Source organism: Peromyscus californicus, unplaced genomic scaffold (assembly GCF_007827085.1).
Source record: "Peromyscus californicus insignis strain IS unplaced genomic scaffold, ASM782708v3 Scaffold_19__1_contigs__length_69161282, whole genome shotgun sequence".
In the NCBI taxonomy this organism is placed as follows: domain Eukaryota; kingdom Metazoa; phylum Chordata; class Mammalia; order Rodentia; family Cricetidae; genus Peromyscus; species Peromyscus californicus.
Genome location: NW_026294491.1, coordinates 24,795,118 through 24,812,131, shown reverse-complemented (window position 1 = coordinate 24,812,131; position 17,014 = coordinate 24,795,118). Strand labels below are relative to the sequence as shown.

The 17,014-nt window shown below is 47.3% G+C and overlaps 1 long non-coding RNA gene across 5 annotated transcripts; it reads left to right on the top strand.

The window, feature by feature from the left end:
* Nucleotides 1-1,067: 1,067 nt before the first annotated feature.
* Nucleotides 1,068-16,047, top strand: LOC128114692 (uncharacterized). Of its 5 annotated transcripts, XR_008219868.1 has the most exons (4): nucleotides 8,564-10,881; nucleotides 11,439-11,517; nucleotides 14,540-14,733; nucleotides 15,460-16,047. It is a non-coding gene; the product is annotated as an uncharacterized LOC128114692 (long non-coding RNA). The 5 variants fall into 5 exon arrangements; XR_008219865.1 differs by adding an exon at nucleotides 1,068-1,269 and having other exon boundaries at nucleotides 10,390-14,733; XR_008219864.1 differs by having other exon boundaries at nucleotides 8,564-10,653; nucleotides 10,747-14,733.
* Nucleotides 16,048-17,014: the final 967 nt, after the last annotated feature.

Here is a 17,014-nt window from a genome sequence, read left to right as displayed (position 1 = left end):
ACTTGTGTAGTGTCAGCTCTAAGAACAGCAGCTGGTACAGTGTTTGCTCAGCTTTTTACTTACTGGGACGAAGCAGCGACCTCCGGTCTCCTCACACCTCTCACAGGACGAGTTTCTATTTCAAAACTTCCCTTGCTTGCTCTGAAGGATTATGCAGTGTGATGGCTTACTCTCGTGTTTCTTCTAATTGTTTATTCCCAAAATAATTTCCCTTTCCTTTTACCTTAAAAAAAAAAGAACAGAAACTCCTTTTTCTTCCTCTTCCTTCTCCTTCATGTGTATGTGTGTGTGTACATGTGTGTGTATGTGTGTGTATGGATGTGTGTGAGTATATGCATGTATATGTGTTGAGTATGTGTATGTATGTGTGTGTGTATATGTCTGTGTGTGTGAGTGTGTATGTGTATGGGTGTGTGTGAGTATATGCATGAATATGTATGAGTGTGTGTGTGTTTGTGTTGTAATGAGTAATGTGCACTGGTGTTAAGTGAGTGGCTCTGGCTGGCTTTCTAAAGTGAACACGCAGAGGCAGATGTGCCCAGCTCAGCAGACCCAGCCTGACCTTGGACATGACGGGGCAGTGATGGGATGTGGGGGAAGAGAAAAGAAAAGCAGGTGAGATTACCGGGCAGGAAGGGGCTTGGGTGCTTCATCCCTGGGGTAGCCCTGGGGTAAGGAACCGAAGATAAAGACTCAGGACAGCAGGGTCTGCTGGTGAATGCCTGTCACCCAGCCACCTGGGAGGCGGAAGTAGGAGGGTTGCAAGTTCAAGTCCATCCTGAGCCACTTAGCAGGCTTCTGTTTCAAAAAAAATTAAATAAATAAAAGGTCTGACGATGCAGCTGAGCGTCAAAGTCCGGCACGTGAAGCCTTGGGTTCAACCCCAGATGTGGAAAAGGAAAGGAAAAAGAAAAAAGTCTGGTAAGAAGAGAGGTCTGGGTGTGGAGAGAAAGGGAGATGGGGAAGCTGTGGTCAGCTGCGAGCCATCGCCAGGGACGTCGCCCCCTCCTGGGCGTCGCGGGGCACTGCAGGGGGCACACGTGACTGGTGAGGGCGGGGTGCCCAGCTTGCTTACCCCGGAAGTTACTGTCGCGCTCCCCAGAGGCTCGCCCTAGGGCCCAGGGACGTGGCGCTTAGAACCTAGCGCCGAGGTGGCTGTCACACGTTGAGGGCGACTCTGCGGTGACACGTCCTGGCCCTTCTGCTTGCTGTGTGCCCGCTGAGCCAGTCTCTTAAGGAACCAGCGGAGCAGGCAGCCACGGCGTCATGGTTCAGTATTTCTTCCTTTATTTGCGCGGATACTCCTCCGTTAAATGCGCATACGGCCACGTTATCTTTCCATTTACTATTTATTTTTTTTAAATGCATGTAATTTTTGAGCTTATTGTAATTATTTTTGAGTTTCGTACATAAGCACGCTATGTTTACATCCTTTCCTGCTCTCACTGTTTCTGAGGCCCCAGCACCCTACAGTCCTTTTCTACTTTCCTGGCTTCTCCAGTTACGCTTGAGGTTATACACTCAAACCTAAAGATCCAGAGCCAGGATCCACAAATAAGACAGAACACGTGGCATTTGCCTTTCTGGGTCTGGGTCACCTCGCTCTATAATATTTTTCAGTTCCATGTGTTACCCGGGAATCTCATGATTTCCGTTTTCCTCAGAACTGAGTAGAATTTCACTGTGTCCATATGCCGCATTTCATTATTGTTCACAGGTTGATGGACATCTAGGCTGCTTGCCTCTTCTCACCTTTTCTTTTAAAATAGTGTCTTCCTAGGCCTTGAACTTTATTATTATTATTATTATTATTATTTATTTATTTTAAGATTTTTAAATTTTTGTGTATGAGTGTTTTGCCTGCGTGTACGTCTGTGCACGGCAGGAGTGCCTGGTGTCCTCAGAGGCCCTCAGAGGACAACAGATCACATGGGACTGGATTTACAGCTGGTTGTGAGCCACTGTGTGGGTGCTGGGGATGGAACTCGGGTGCTCTTAATTGCTGAGCCATCTCTCGAGTACTGCCCCCGTGCCCAGCCTTGAACTTGAGATCCCTTGTCTCTCAGTCTCTGGAATAGCTGTGATGAAGCCTGCACCACCCACCAGGCTGGACATTTTATGTTGGGCTGTGGAAGCCAGCAGGTCCTGAACCTGCTTTCCGGGGAGTGTTTTTCTTGGGATGGCTCCTGGCTTGTGTTCTAAGAGGATTGTCTGTTTTAGAACCCCTAGTTTTGACTCTATGTGAATGACCTGTCCATGGTCGTGTGTGACTTTGGCATATAAAAGAGGACCATCTGTACCCATCCTTAGGTTTACCATCCATGTGCCCGCATGGTTTAGGCATCTTTCTAGTGCACCTTTTCCCCAGTGACTAAGGACACCAGAATGCTGGTACTCAGAGCCCTGTGCCATATGCTTTCTGATCTCCCCCAAGAAGGGGAAAGGTCTCCGAAACTTCCTTTGAGAACCCAGTTGTCCAGGTGATCTGAGTGTATCAAAGGAAGGATATTGCAATGCCCTTTAAACCTCATGTCTCCAGATCTGATTCCAAGAAAATACCTCCCGACTTTGCATTTCTAGTAGAAAAGAGATGCTGTGATGTGCTGTGGGATGGTTTGTATGTCAAGTGTGTTGCTGATTGGTCAATAAATAAATCGCTGATTGGCCAGTGGCCAGGCAGGAAGTATAGGCGGGACAAGGAGGAGAATAAAGCTGGGAAGTGGAAGGCTGAGTCAGAGAGACACTGCCGGCCGCCATGATGAGAAACAGCATGTGAAGATGCCGGTAAGCCACGAGCCACGTGGCAAGGTATAGATTTATAGAAATGGATTAATATAAGATATAAGAACAGTTAGCAAGAAGCCTGCCACGGCCATACAGTTTGTAACCAATATAAGTCTCTGTGTTTACTTGGTCGGGTTTGAGCGGCTGTGGGACTGGCAGGTGATAGAGATTTGTCCTGACTGTGGGCCAGGCAGGAAAACTCTAGCTACAGTGATGTGTACAAGCACACACACATGAGCTTGCACACTCCCCCCCACCCTCCACTCCCTGCAGGCCCAACCACACACAGAGCAAGTGCACCACACCCCCCATACCCTCACCCCACAGCCGCCGCCCACACCCACCTTACCACATCCCTGTCCCCAACAGCCCCCCACAGGTCACACACACTGCACACCTTCCCTCTACTCCCCACATCCCTCCCACACCACACACAGGGCACACACACTACACACAGATAATGGTAGACAAAACCAAAGTGTTTCAAAGAGATTAATTTCTGGAACTACTGATCAGAATTTTTCTGTTTTTTTTTTAAAGATAATTTGTTTACTTGTTTTATACATTCATACAAATGCATCTTGATCACACTCTCCACTCTCCCTTACAATTCCTTTCCCCCAGCATTTCTCCCTCCCAACTTCAACTTCATATCTTTCATTTTTTTTTTTTTTAATGACCCATTGAGTCTTGTTAGTGCTTCCTATATGTGCATGGATGTGAGGCATCCATTGGGACATGGGCAGCCTACCAGTGGTCACCCCTCCAAAGAAACGTGACTGTCCATCCCCCAGCATCAACTGCCAATAATGCCTCAGAGCTAGGGGCGGGGCCTCGGGAGCCCCTCCCCGCTTCATGCGGGAACTTTTGACTGGCTTGATTTGTACAGATCGCACAATAGTTCCATGTGTACATGCAACCGTGTCGTGCCTGAGGACAGCGTTTCACAGCTCCCTCCCCCTTTGCTGGTTCTTACAGCCTTTTGCTTCCTCCATGGACAACGCCTCCGCATTTCGGGGAAGTTTCTTTCCTATTTGTTTCCTGCCTGTTTCCTTCCCCGCCCCTTTGAATAAAGTAAAAATCTATTCTTATTAAAATGTATTTATTTTTTATTTGAGGTGTATGGGGGTTTGCCTGCATATATGCCTGGGCCACCACATATACGCCTAGTGTCTGCAGAGGCCAGCAGTGGGCGCTGGAGCCCCTGGGACTGGCACTGTAGACAACTGTGAGTGCACTATGTGCATGCAGTGCCCCTGGAGGCCAGAAGAGGGCCTCAGATCCTCTGGAATGGGAATTGAAGATGGTTGTGAGCTGCCAAGTGGGTGCTAGGAACCGAACCCAGGTCCTCTGCAAGAGCAACAAGTACTCCTGATTTCTTAGCCAGCTCCCCAGCCCCCCACTTCTCTTCTTTAAACATGGGTCCTCATGCTTGAGGGCAAGGGCTTTACCCACTGGGCCATCTCCCCATCTCCGCACGTGTGTTTATTAGTGCATACTGCCTCACTCCTCCATTCTGTTTCTTAAACACACACACACACACACACACACACACACACACACACACACACACACTCTTGGCTGGGCGGTGGTGGCGCACGCCTTTAATCCCAGCACCCGGGAGGCAGAGGCAGGTGGATCTCTGTGAGTTCGAGGCCAGCCTGGGCTACAGAGCGAGATCCAGGACAGACACCAAAACTACACAGAGAAACCCTGTCTCGAAAAAACAAAACACACACACACACACACACACACACACACACACACACACACACACTCTCTTACTAAAACTTCAATCAGTTTACAGTATGTTTTACTCTGGTGTCATGTTAGTGCAAATCATTTCCTCCCTATTGTACTTATTTATGTGTTTGTTTACAGATAACGTCTCACTCGGTAGGCTGGCCTCAAACTGACCATTCTCTTGCCCCCCCCACCTGCCTCCTGGGGTTATGGGTGTCCACTACCTCCCCATCTCTTACGTGACTTTCTTTTCCGGCCACTTTAGTGTACCGTAGGTGGGATCCAGTCAGAACTCGAAGATGTTTCTGTGGCGGGTTGGCATAACAGTTGCTATCCTCTCTTTAGTAGAGAATGCTGGGTAAATACTCTCCTTCATTCTCTTTTAGAACGAGTGAAAGGATTTCTCTGTGGAGTTTCAGGTTCACACAGTAGATATATTAAGTCTGACAGATGTCACACTGTCTTGAAGTCATACCTTCTCTGGTCTTGTACAGGGAACCTGTTTCCTTTTGTTATCAAATTTCACACTATATAAAACTTCACAGTTTTGACAATATGGCTGTCAATGCTTTTTTATTATTTTCATTTCTGGGGAGAAAAAAGCCCAGACTGGCCTTGAACTCAGGATTCCCCCTTTCAGCCTCTGGAGTACTGGGGTTATAGATGTGTATACACCCAGCTGGCTTTGTTACATTTAAAACAACTCCAGAAAGGTGTCTCTGACTCTGCACAGTGCAGATGAGAAGTACATCTTTCCTTCCTTCCTTTCTCCCTCCCTTCCTTCCTTTCTTCCTTCACCTTAAGGCTGTGTTTCTCTGTGTAACAGCCCTGGCTGTCCTGGAGCTCGCTCTGTGTATCAGGCTGGCTTCGAACTCACAGAGATCCACCTGTCTCAGCCTCCTGAGTGCTGGGATTAAAGGTGTGCCCCACCTGGTGTGAGAAATACATCTTTTTCTCTTCTCTCTCTCTCTCTCTCTCTCTCTCTCTCTCTCTCTCTCTCTCTCTCTCTCTCTCTCTCTCTCTCTCTTTTCCGAGACAGGGTTTTTCTGTGTAGCTTTGGAGTCTGTCATGGAACTCCCTCTGTAGCCCAGGCTGGCCTGGAACTCACGGAGATCAGAGATCCGCCTGCCTCTGCCTCCCGAGTGCTGGGATTAAAGGTCTGCACCACCACCACTCGGCAAGAAATACATCTTTTTTTTTTTTTTTTTTTTTTGGTTTTTCGAGACAGGGTTTCTCTGTGTAGCTTTGCGCCTTTCCTGGAACTCACTTGGTAGCCCAGGCTGGCCTCAAACTCACAGAGATCCGCCTGGCTCTGCCTCCCGAGTGCTGGGATTAAAGGCGTGCGCCACCACCGCCCGGCCTAAGAAATACATCTTTTAAAAGAAGTTGGAAGATCTGTTTTCACTCCTACTTGCCCTTTATTGTTTTCTGTACACTGATGGACAGTACGCCAAGAAGATTATTTTTCTCACAGTGGCTACTGGGAATTTTGTTTGTTCTGGATTCTACCAAAAAAAAAAAAAAAAACCATGAACAGTAATTAGTTAGGCTTAGCCATATGTTTCAGTATGTCCACAATACGTTTTTGGGTCAATGTCTTCCTTTCCTTGTGAATATAATTTCTTTTACTGACTTCAGTGAGAATTTAATGGTTGAAGAAAATGTTCTGGGTTCTCCAATATTGAACATATATTCATTTTAATAACTGAATAATTGTTTGGATACAGAGTGGAAGTTCAAAATTATTGCATTTATTTCTCTGTTTCTTTGAGCGTGTACAGAGGGAGAGGTGGGTCTCTCCATGTGGATCCCAGGAATCGAACTCAGGTTGTGAGGCTTGGTGGCAAGTGTCTTTACCTGATGAGCCTCCTCGCTGGCCCCAAATTCCTTTGTTTAAAACACTGAAATGATTTTGTAATTATCTTCTTTTAAATGTCCTCTTTTAAATGTATTTTTGACTAATTTGATATTTTTCCTAATATCAAACATTAGGAAAAACCACAATATAAAACTCCTGTCTATCTTTTCACTTAGACGTACACTCATTTTAATATTTCCCACATTTGTTTTATTTATTATTGTCTCTTCATCTCTTTCTATTTTTAACCATCTGAGAACAAGTTATGGCTACCTTTCCCTTTTCTTCTAAATACATGGTATGTATTTTATTTTATTTATTTTTTGGTTTTTTGAGACAGGGTTTCTCTGTGTAGCTTTGCGCCTTTCCTGGAACTCACTCTGTAGCCCAGGCTGACCTCAAACTCACAGAGATCTGCCTGGCTCTGCCTCCCTAGTGCTGGGATTAAAGGCGTGCGCCACCACCGCCCAGCTGTATTTTATTTTTAAATAGTGTTTTCTTTATTATATTTTTATGCATTCCATGTGTATGTGTGTGGGTGAGACATGTGTGGCATGTGTGGAAGTCAGAGGACCACCTGCTGGAGTTGTTTTTTTCCACCAAGTGGATGGTGGGAATCGAACTCAGGTGGTTAAACTTGTAGGCAGGTGCTTTTTCTTCTAAGCCATCTTTGTGTACTTTCTTTTTCTCCCTTCCTCTCTTCCTCCCTCCCTCCCTCCTTTCCTTCCTTCCTTTTTCCATCCCTCCCTCCCTCCCTCCTTCCCTCCTTCCTTCCTTCCTTTCTTTCTTGAGATAGGGTTTCTCTATGTAACCCTGGTTCTCCTGGAACTCTCAATGTAGACCAGGCTGGCCTCAAACTCACAGAGATCTGTCTGCCTCTGCCTCTTCAGTGCTGGGATTAAAGGCGTGTGTCACCATACCAGGCCCTCTGGATAGACCTTGATGATCTAGGGTGTGTTCAAAGGCTGCTGGCCATACGTATTCTGGCTCGGGATCCATTCCATTTCCATGCCTCTTTATTGGTTTCATCATTTTGGATCAATTCTCCAGGATTTCATGACATTGATTATTAGAGAGAGCAGGAGAGCTTTCTACAGACTCCCCTCCAGGACACAGTCTTCAGACATTTAATGTCACCAGCATGGATTTGGAGGTGACAGGGCTGCCACCTCCAGGTGTTGAGTGGGCGTAACTCAGCTTTCTCCATCTTTGCTTCCCCAAAGCTAGAACAGTAAACATTCTGCTTTGGGGGGTATCTGATCCCCAACACTTGGTGGCTTGTTCAAGCTTGGAATCCCTGGAAATGCCATTCAGCCATTCACACGGGGGAACGTGTTGTGTCCTCTGGCGATGCGTGAGCTGGGGAAGCCACCTCAGTCCAGCTTGAGCCATCCCGCTCTCTTCCCCACCGTTCAAACCAGATGTCTGAGAGACCGTGTACACTGCCAGTTTTCAACCACACTCACAGCTGCCAGCGGCAACTACAGTCACATCCTAGTGAAATGCCAACGGCCGTGCTGTGTGTTCAGCCATCACTGTAGATACCGGAAGAGATCTAGAGTTCAGCCTTGGGAGGTAAAGGGCTGGGGGAAGGTACAGAGCTTGTTAGTGCTGTGGCCACATCTTGAATTAATATTCTGATTTATTATTTAAACTGCTAAGGAAACCACTGTTTAGCCATGGCAAGAATACAATGGCCACATTAACTGATACGAGGGAAGGGGGAGGGAGACGTGGCTCCTGTCTCCGGCACTAAGATGCCGCCGTTCTGACAGGCTAACGGCAAACCCTGGAGAATGAGCTATATTAAGTAGCATCGGATGAGGTTCTAGGGGGTCAAAAGAGAGAGACTGCAGTCCATTATTCTCAGAACATCCTAACTGTCAGCGTATTGAACCAAGGGGTCAGAGGCAAAGAGGCTCTTCCCAGTAACAGCCCCCCATGTGAAGGGTTAGGGGTGTTTCATTCAGAGGAATGACTCCGGTGGTATAAACCTGGAGATTTACTGCTCTGCCAGAGATGAGCGCAGTGGAATCTAGGGCCGATGTCCTTTACCACATCTGCTTTTGATCAGCCCTGCAGATCTAGTTATTTATGTCAAGAGTTCTTAGCCCCAAGCTCAGTGGGGGTGGGGGTGGGGGTGGGGGTGGGCTCAGAGACAGTGAACAGAGAGAGGGGAAGGGCTCAGAGGTCAGAGGTCAGAAGATTAACATTCATATAGGGTTCCATCAATATCTGCCCAAGGGTTTTTTTTTTTTTTTCCTGATTGCCCATTTACCAGAGTAATGCAAGAGTTGAAAATGATGTGTCTTAACAGCTATGAATTAGGCCGGGGCAGTCAGTGAATCAGAGAGAGCTTTATACAGTAGAAAAACAGTTTGGGTTTCAGTGGAAAGCGGTGACTCACCTCTGGTTCAACCTCTTGGGCTACCAGCTTCTAGACTTACTAACGGCCCGCCAGTGCTTCCCAGCACTTTATAAAGTGCAGGTAACTGGTAGACCTTCCTGTCCCATCCCCGATGGTAGTGAGAATCTACTTTGTTTCCATCTGGCGGTTCTTCCCAATGTCCCGTGACTCCATATAAACTTGTGCCGATTGTTCTTCTGAATGGCCTTTAAAACCTGTGTCTGGTTCTCTTGTTATATAATTCAGATAAAATCTTCAACATATGTTCACTTTTAAATTGGTATGACTTTACCTCTTCCTCATTCTCACTCAACATTCTCGTTGAGTACTAAATTCTTTCGGAGCCTGGCTGCTCATGGAAGGGCTTGATAACTCTTTCTGAGATGTGGGTACAGAGTTCAATTTTTCTGGAGACTGCTTATTTATTTATTTATTTAGAGACAAGGTCTCATATAGCTGTTTGTTTATCTATCTATCTATCCATCCATCCATCCATCCATCCATCCATCCATCCATCTATCTATCTATCTATCTATCTATCTATCTATCTATCTATCTATCTATTTATAGACAGGGTCTCATATAGCTCAGACTGGCCACAAATTTGCTTATGTAGTTGACCTTCTGATTTTCCTGCCTGTCTCATGAGTGTTGGGATTAGAGGCACAAGTCACATAAATGGTCAGTTTCTCTTCTGCAAGATGTGAGGGATGCTGACTTTGAAGGCTTTTTTTTTCTCACTCTGAAATGGTAAATAGCCACAATCAAATGCTATGGGAAGCACCTCGGCTTGCTTTTGAATTGTATGGCTTCAGTTTGGCTGTTTGAATGGCTAAAAAGGCACTTCTTGGTTCTGTGTGCCTGGGCTCTTCTATGAGATTCCCACTCACACTGGACAGACTGTCAGTTTTAGGTCGTTTGGTTTCATTCCTGCTGGCTCGAACCGTTCTTCAAGGTATGTTAGAAACTGATACATTTTTGGTTAAACAAGAACATATTTAAATCCTAGGCATTGTGAAGATTATTAAAACTTACTTCTTGGGGCTGGATTGGTGGGTCAGCTGTTAGGAGCACTGATGCTCTTGCCGAGTACCTATGTTCAATCCCCAGCATCCACATGGCAGCTCACAACCGTCTGTAACTCCAGTCTCAGGAGATCCAAATGCATGAGGGACACAGACATCCATGTTGGCAAACAGACAACACACACACACACACACACACACACACACACACACACACACACACACAAACACACAACAAGACAAAACATCACACACACACACTCAAATAAAAAAAAAACACCTAGTTTCTTCTTCAAGTGCTTTTAAAGCCCATAAAATAATTTTGACTATTAACTATGGGTCTTTAAAAGTAGCACCAGAAATTAACAGTACACTCAGTTTCTTATTGGTTTCATTCTAAAATAGGGTTCAAGCAAAAAATAACATGAAATAGGTGGAGATTTCCCATCTATGAAAGATCTACCTCCCAACCAATAGAGACCCCGACAGTTAAGATTTAGCAGTTTGGTGTCTTTGAATACAAGTTTTTACTTTCAAAGTATTTTGCATCTGCTACTCTGTTGTGTTTTAAGAGCCTGGCAGCTGTTTTCACTTTTGGATGAAGCCCCAAGAGGTTAAGAGGCTTCAATCAGGGTCCCACACCTGTTAATGAAAGACTCAAAGCTCGTCTGTGCTCCGACCCCCTAATCCCCATCTCCTCAGCCGGCGCCATCTTCCTTCCATTAGTGAGGAATGAAGACCTTCTTTAATCAGCCTCTGCCTCCTGAAAGATATTAAAGTATACGATTTCTAAGAAGAAGAAGAAGAAAAAAAAACTAACAGAAAAGGAACAAGATGTAAATGAATTGTGATTTATTACCCAGATCAACTTCCACTTTAGAAAAGACAAGAACAAAATATACAATCAGTATTTACATTTCTTTTTACAGTGGAAAATATTTACACCAGAGAGAATACAAAATGGCAATGTGAAACTCTAGGGCCACGCAGACGTCAAGGACCACACTTGGAGCGAGGGGCTCTCGGCTGCCTCTTCTGCATCTTCTAGAGTCTAGACTGAGTTGGTGAGACTCCTGCTTGCCTGTGTTGCTGTAGGCAGTGAATGGTTCCTCTTGGTATTTCTAGACCTTTCCCAGATGCCTTTGGTTAGCGTGCTTACTCACCGATCTCCCCACATCTCCCTCAAGCAGTGGTTCTCAACCTTCCTTATGCTGTAACCCTTAATACCGTTCCTCATGTTGTGGTGACCGCCCCCACCATAAAAGTATTCATTACTACTTCATAACTGTAATTTTGCTACTGTTATGAATCCTAATGTAAATATCTGATATGCGACCCCTAGTGGGGTCAAGACCCACAGGTTGAGAACTGAGGCTCTCGTGGGTTCATCTTTGACGTTTGGGACATTGCTGTGGTTGGAGTCACTGCCCTCCCGTGGGTTTTCTGGGTGGGGTGGGGGTGGGGACTAGGATCTCTCTCTCTCTCTCTCTCTTTCTTTTTTCTTTTGACAGTGTTGGGGGTTGAACCCAGGGCCTTGAGCAGGGTAAGCAAGCCCTCAACCACTGAGCTACATACTCAGCCCAAATATGGTTAGCTGTTTTTCTTCCTTCTTTTCTTTTAGGGTCCTCTTACTTAAAAAATGGTGCGCTTATCTGGGCAGCATGCCAAGTCACATTTCAAAGAAGAAGTTAATTTTCACGGTGAGGTTTTTCCATTTGGAACATTCCAGTTGCAGTGAACTTTGATTCCCGTACTTTGTAAAACTGAGGGCTGGAACAGGGTCTGATACTGAAGCCCCTGTTCTCTGGGAAGACCTTAGACCCGTGCCACACTTCTAGGGCTGGGGAGAGACCACACAGCCAGCCCTGCTGTGCCACGTTCAGTCGAGTTCTAAGTTGAAGCCCACCCCTGTCAGGTGGAGAGGAGGGAGCAGAGCATTTCAAACAGCCGAGGTTGTGTATTAGATTAGCTGGGGACACAGTGTCCGCTGCATTGTGACATGCCGACCCTTAGCCACTAGGGGTCCCTATGGCCGCTTAACCTGGAAGTTATTCAACAGAGGAAAGCCAAGAGTTTGTCTCTGACCTGGAGTATGCAGGCATTGGCCAAAGGAACCAAAGGAACCACTGATAACCGGAAATCAACGTCAGAAATGGAAAGGGAGACCCAGCAGAGAGCCCGGGGTTTTGAACTAGCACCTGATAATGGTGAGTAACGTAACGTGTGGGTGCCCTTGAAAAGGGCCCAGTCCTGGAAGTTGGAATCTGTCGGCAAAGCGCTTTCCTGTGTCAACACAAAAAATGAACCAACTTTCAACGTATCCAAGGGGACTGAAAATGAAGTTGGGGGCACCAGGAAAAGAGGAAAAAGTCAAAAAGAAGAATATGATAAAACAATGGTTGAGATGATCAGAATAAAACGAGAGAAAGAAAGACGAGAATTTAAGGCATCGGGAAAGGCGAAGAGGGGCTGGCAAGTGGGAAACCGGGAGCTGTGCCCCAGATTTAAGATGGGCATGGAGAGTCCAACATCCCAACTCACCAAGTCCATGATTGTTCACCATGGAAGTGAAACCCTGGGTCAAATACTACACCAAGTGCACCAAGTAGGAAAAAGAGCGGTTCAGCGAGGCGGAAGCTGTGTAGCGTCCAGACGCTTCTATAAGCAGCTGGGAAGATCAGTCTGGGGCACCGGGTCCTGTGCAGTTCCTCTGGGTACAGAGGGACTGAGGGGGAACATCACCTTTCTCTTGGTGTTCTTTGCCTGGTGGAATGGCGTTTTGGCTAACTCACTGAAGTAGGATGCAAGGCTCCATGTCTGTCTTAGAAAGCAAGCTCTCAGACACATGGAATCGCGAAGTCTTTTCCCAGTGGTAACCAGAGACATCAAGTGCGACTTCGTGCTTGGTGAAGTCTAGTCTAGTCCTGCAGGCTTGCAGACCCGAGTTGGTGAAGAAAAGCCACGGTGGGAGGCACAAGACTTCTGCCCGAAAGGGCCTCGTTTTTCAATATTGTGAGGCAGAGTTTGAGTCCAGGGCCGTGGGATGCCAACAAAAGCCATCAGGGCTCTAAGTTATCAGTCAACAGCTTTCCCAGTATCGTGCCTGGGCAAGGGGCTCACGTGACCCCTGCTTTACCGCGGTCTGCATCCAATCGTATTCCCAGAAACGTCACTCTGTCCCATACGGACCAGTAGCAACACCTCTCCTTGCCCCAGAAAGCACAGGTGAATGTCTCAACAATTTCACCAAGCCACTTACACATTTTCTTCACTGTAGAGCGCATGCGCAGAGCTCTAAGGGTGGTGGGTGCCAGGGACTCTGTGGAATCCCAGTGGAGACACTGAGAGTTCTTCATAGGGGACGCGATGGCCACAGAGCTCGCTTGTTTTATTTTTGTTCAAGTTATAAACCAGAGAGTTGGGTTTTTAAGTAAAAGAACCATTGTTCCCTTGGTCGCTTTATCAGAGACCTAATCCCAGATCTCAGCAGCCTGTGCTCTGAAGGGACACTAGGTGCATTCCCAGCAAAAGCGAAGGACACATCTGGAAGCATTCTGCGAGGCTTTTCCAGCATGAGGGACAGTTGCCCCTGTTCACAACCCTCCATCATGCTTTGGTGGGCAAGCGGGCGGCCATCAGTGGAGGCCTGAGCCCAGCAGAGAACGGCTTTAAACCTGAAGGCACGGGTGCTTGCGTGGCTCTGAACAGTGAAACTCGCAGGCACAAGGAAAAACATGAATGAAACCAGCTGAAAAGTTCCTGAATATGACATCCGGTGTTACTTTTTCATTTAAGCTCTGCTTGAAGTCGGCCACCCTCCTCTGCGGAGATAGAGTCACAGACCCGGAGCCTGTTTCCGTGGGAACTAAATTAAAACCCTACAGGAAAAGTCTAGACTCCGCTTTTAATCACGAAGCCAAAACAAAGAAAAGGCGGAGCGCCTCTTCACCACCAATCCAAGGCTTAGAACAGAGACTCAGTGTAAAGCTAGGACCAGCGACCGGTTTTCTCTTTGATGGGGGAAAGAATTGCAATAGATCTGTCAGAGTCTGTCTAAAGGCAAGGGACCAGGAAAACAGGCAAGGTCAGATAGCCTTCAGACATAGCTTCTCCCTCTCCAGGAAACCTTGCAGAGCCATCGGAGGCATGGAGGCTGATCTGCAAGAAGTGTGGTGGTGGTGGTGGAGGGCCTGGGGGAGGGAATAGAGGCCTGAAGTGATGGGCCTGGAGGCAGGGGATAGATCCAAGTGGTCTGGGGGTGAGACGACAGAATCGGAAAGTGAAAAAACAAAATAAAATGTGCCAAGGAGACGCTAGGATGAGCCGAGAAACCAGCAGGGGCTACTGGTGGGGAGCAGAGGCGGAGCTAGTGAGTGCGAGGGCGAAGGGACCATTTGAACTGAGGACCCGGGCGGGCTCCATCTTCCTTTCCAGGAGGTGTGTGTGTGGGGGGGTGTTGCTGAGTGTTTTGGAAACCATTTGGCGGAGGTCCAGAACGGAGCAGGAAGGTTCAAGCCCTCCCAGCTCTCTCATAGTCCATTCCCTCGAAGCAAGGAGCAAACCACAGAGCTCTGCCTGGACGTCAAACTGTGGAGTCCAGGTCCCCGTCCGCTCAGGAGGGGTCTTGAGTGTGGGCCAGGGAGCGCTTTTGTGGTAAAGCACCAGGGTGTGTATGCACTTCTGCAGGGGCAGCTGTGAAGGGGGTGTCGTGTTTCACTCCAGGGCACTCAGTACCAAGTGGCCTCAAAGGAGGTTTAGCGGATGACAGCGGATTCAGAGGAAGACCGTCCAAAGCACCAGGGAAAAGTGACTTTGCCTGAATGTCGACACAGAAATCACAGGAACACAGGATGCACCACAAACTGGATTCAAGTGAACGTTTTCTTCTTTTACGCACAAGACCCACTGGCTGAAGTGTGAGTGGGTCCATAAAAAAAAAATCAAAAACAACAAATAATTCATCTTATATCCAACCTGCAGCTCACAGGCAGCTTGCGGCTCAGGGAAGTTATAAATTCTGTCCAATACAAAATCGTAAACTTATTTAAAATATTATGAGATTTTTTTGTATTTATTGTTGTTGTTATTGCTGTTATAACTGACCACATGGTTCTCCTGTTTAAATTTTATGGTCCACAACAGCTTGTCACAATGTCAGAAGTTTGGACCTGCCTATGACTTTCTCAAAAACCATTTTACTCCTCCGTGCTGACTTGTGGGGCCAGTCAGACAGACCTCTTGCTTTCATGATGCCATTCAGAAAATTAGTTTCTGATCTTTAGAAAATACACCCAACCCTCCACTAGCCACTGTGCAGGTTAAGACACGAGGGAATGACATCTGTCTTACTGATGCTCTGTGTTGACGATTTTTAAGCTTAAGACATCAGGTTGGCCATATGGAGAGTCTGCCCAGGTGGGTCAAGAGGGCACAATGGGCAATCAAAAGGAGGAAGGCTGCTGGGGAAAGGAAGCATCCTCCTCCGGGGAGTTGGGGGTAGTGGTGAGTTGGTGGGTGGTGTGTGGGTGAGGGTGGGGGCTAGGGGAGCCAGGGAAGGAGAAAACCTCACTTAACAAGGTAACTGGGATTTTAAAGCAAGAGGTATTATTATTCTTTTTACGTTGCTTACTTTTCTCTTTCAGGAAAAGGAAAATCAAAACCCTATGGACATTTATGGAATTTAGTTTCAGAAAGCAACTTCACAGGGGCCAGTCCATCCTCATGTCCTACCTAGAACTGGCCCTGTTATTTCTACAGCCCAGTTACTCAACATCCAAATGGCTCATCCCTCAAGGTCCTCCGCAGGTGTGAGGGGGAACCTCTTTGAACCTAATTTCACCAGGAAATTTAGTGACCCTTCCTCGATGATTCTAGTTAAATCAAGCTCGTCTCCAAAAAAGGAAGCTTTTTCCCTCCCTCTAAACACAAGAGCTTGCGTCTACTGCCCAGCCCCTCGGCATAGCTCTTTCCATTTTTCTCATGCTTTTCCAGAGCTCATCGTTTGTCATTGAAGGCGGGCAGCCTGTGCAGATGACGAAGTTGGTACTCAGACTGTGTGGAAGGCTCTTGGCCAGTGTCCCCCAGACAGCAAGCTGCTGGGTTCAACACAGAGACTTAATTACCAGGGACCACATTCTCAGTGGCCAGAGTCTCAGGGACGTTTACTTTGGCAGACGCCCCCCCTAAAAACAGTCTTTGGAATGAGTGGAGTGCAAGTAAAAATGTCTCTTTTCAAACGGTTTCACAGTCTTTCTTGCAAGGAGCAGTGGGACCCAGCTGTAAAGGTGACCAAGACGGTGTATGTCTTCTTCCGCGGGCGCTGGTTCTGAGTTGGGATCCATTGGCAGGTGGTAGACTGTCCAACCATGTACAGATGTCTAGGATCCTGTCAGCCGTCCACAGCTCTCAAGCCCATTTGCATTATATAGGGTACGTTCGCTTCTCTCATGCCCTGGGGATAGGTGGAGGGTTCGATAGCCAGTGATTTGGCTGTGGCAATCCCAGGGTACCCACTAGCTCCCCATGTCATGTCTAGGTCCACTTCCTGGGACCGTGTCCATGCCCAGTTACGCGCATGTGTCCTTGACTCCCAAAGGAATCTAAGATGGCTGCATGCGATTTGTCTGCAGTCATGGAAAAAAAAAACGGACACTGTTCCTACTGGCGAAGAGATTCCCCCCAAAAAGGGGGAAGAAGGAAGCTGCCACATGAAGATCAGAGTGGCACCCCTCAAGTTCAGACATTATGAGTAGGGGACCCCCCTAAAAGTGTTCTGAAACATCAAAGAAAGATGCTGTCACAGGTTCAAAGTCAGAATCATCAGAATCCCCCCCCCCCCATGTCTAAGCCTTTCCATCATGGGAGTCTTGGGGTGAGGCTCCTTTGGGATGATGATTTATTCCCATGGAGCCTCTTCCTTTTGAGGGCTGCTGCCCTCGATAACCTTCCGGTGACCTTCACTCCTTGCCTAGGCCAGCGGCTCTTCGTATTCCAGTTCAAACTCCCTGTCAGAGGTGAGGGGACCTTTGTCCTCTCCCTGCCTGGACACCTGAGACCATCAGTTCTGATTACGGCACTAAGTGAGAGGAGGTGCTGAGGGCTGGAGACTGAATTGAGGGTTTGGGTTATCCTCAGTGTGACTCCCGCATCTGTGGTCACCAGCGTGGTTAGTGACGCTGCCCTCCTTCCCTCGAAAGC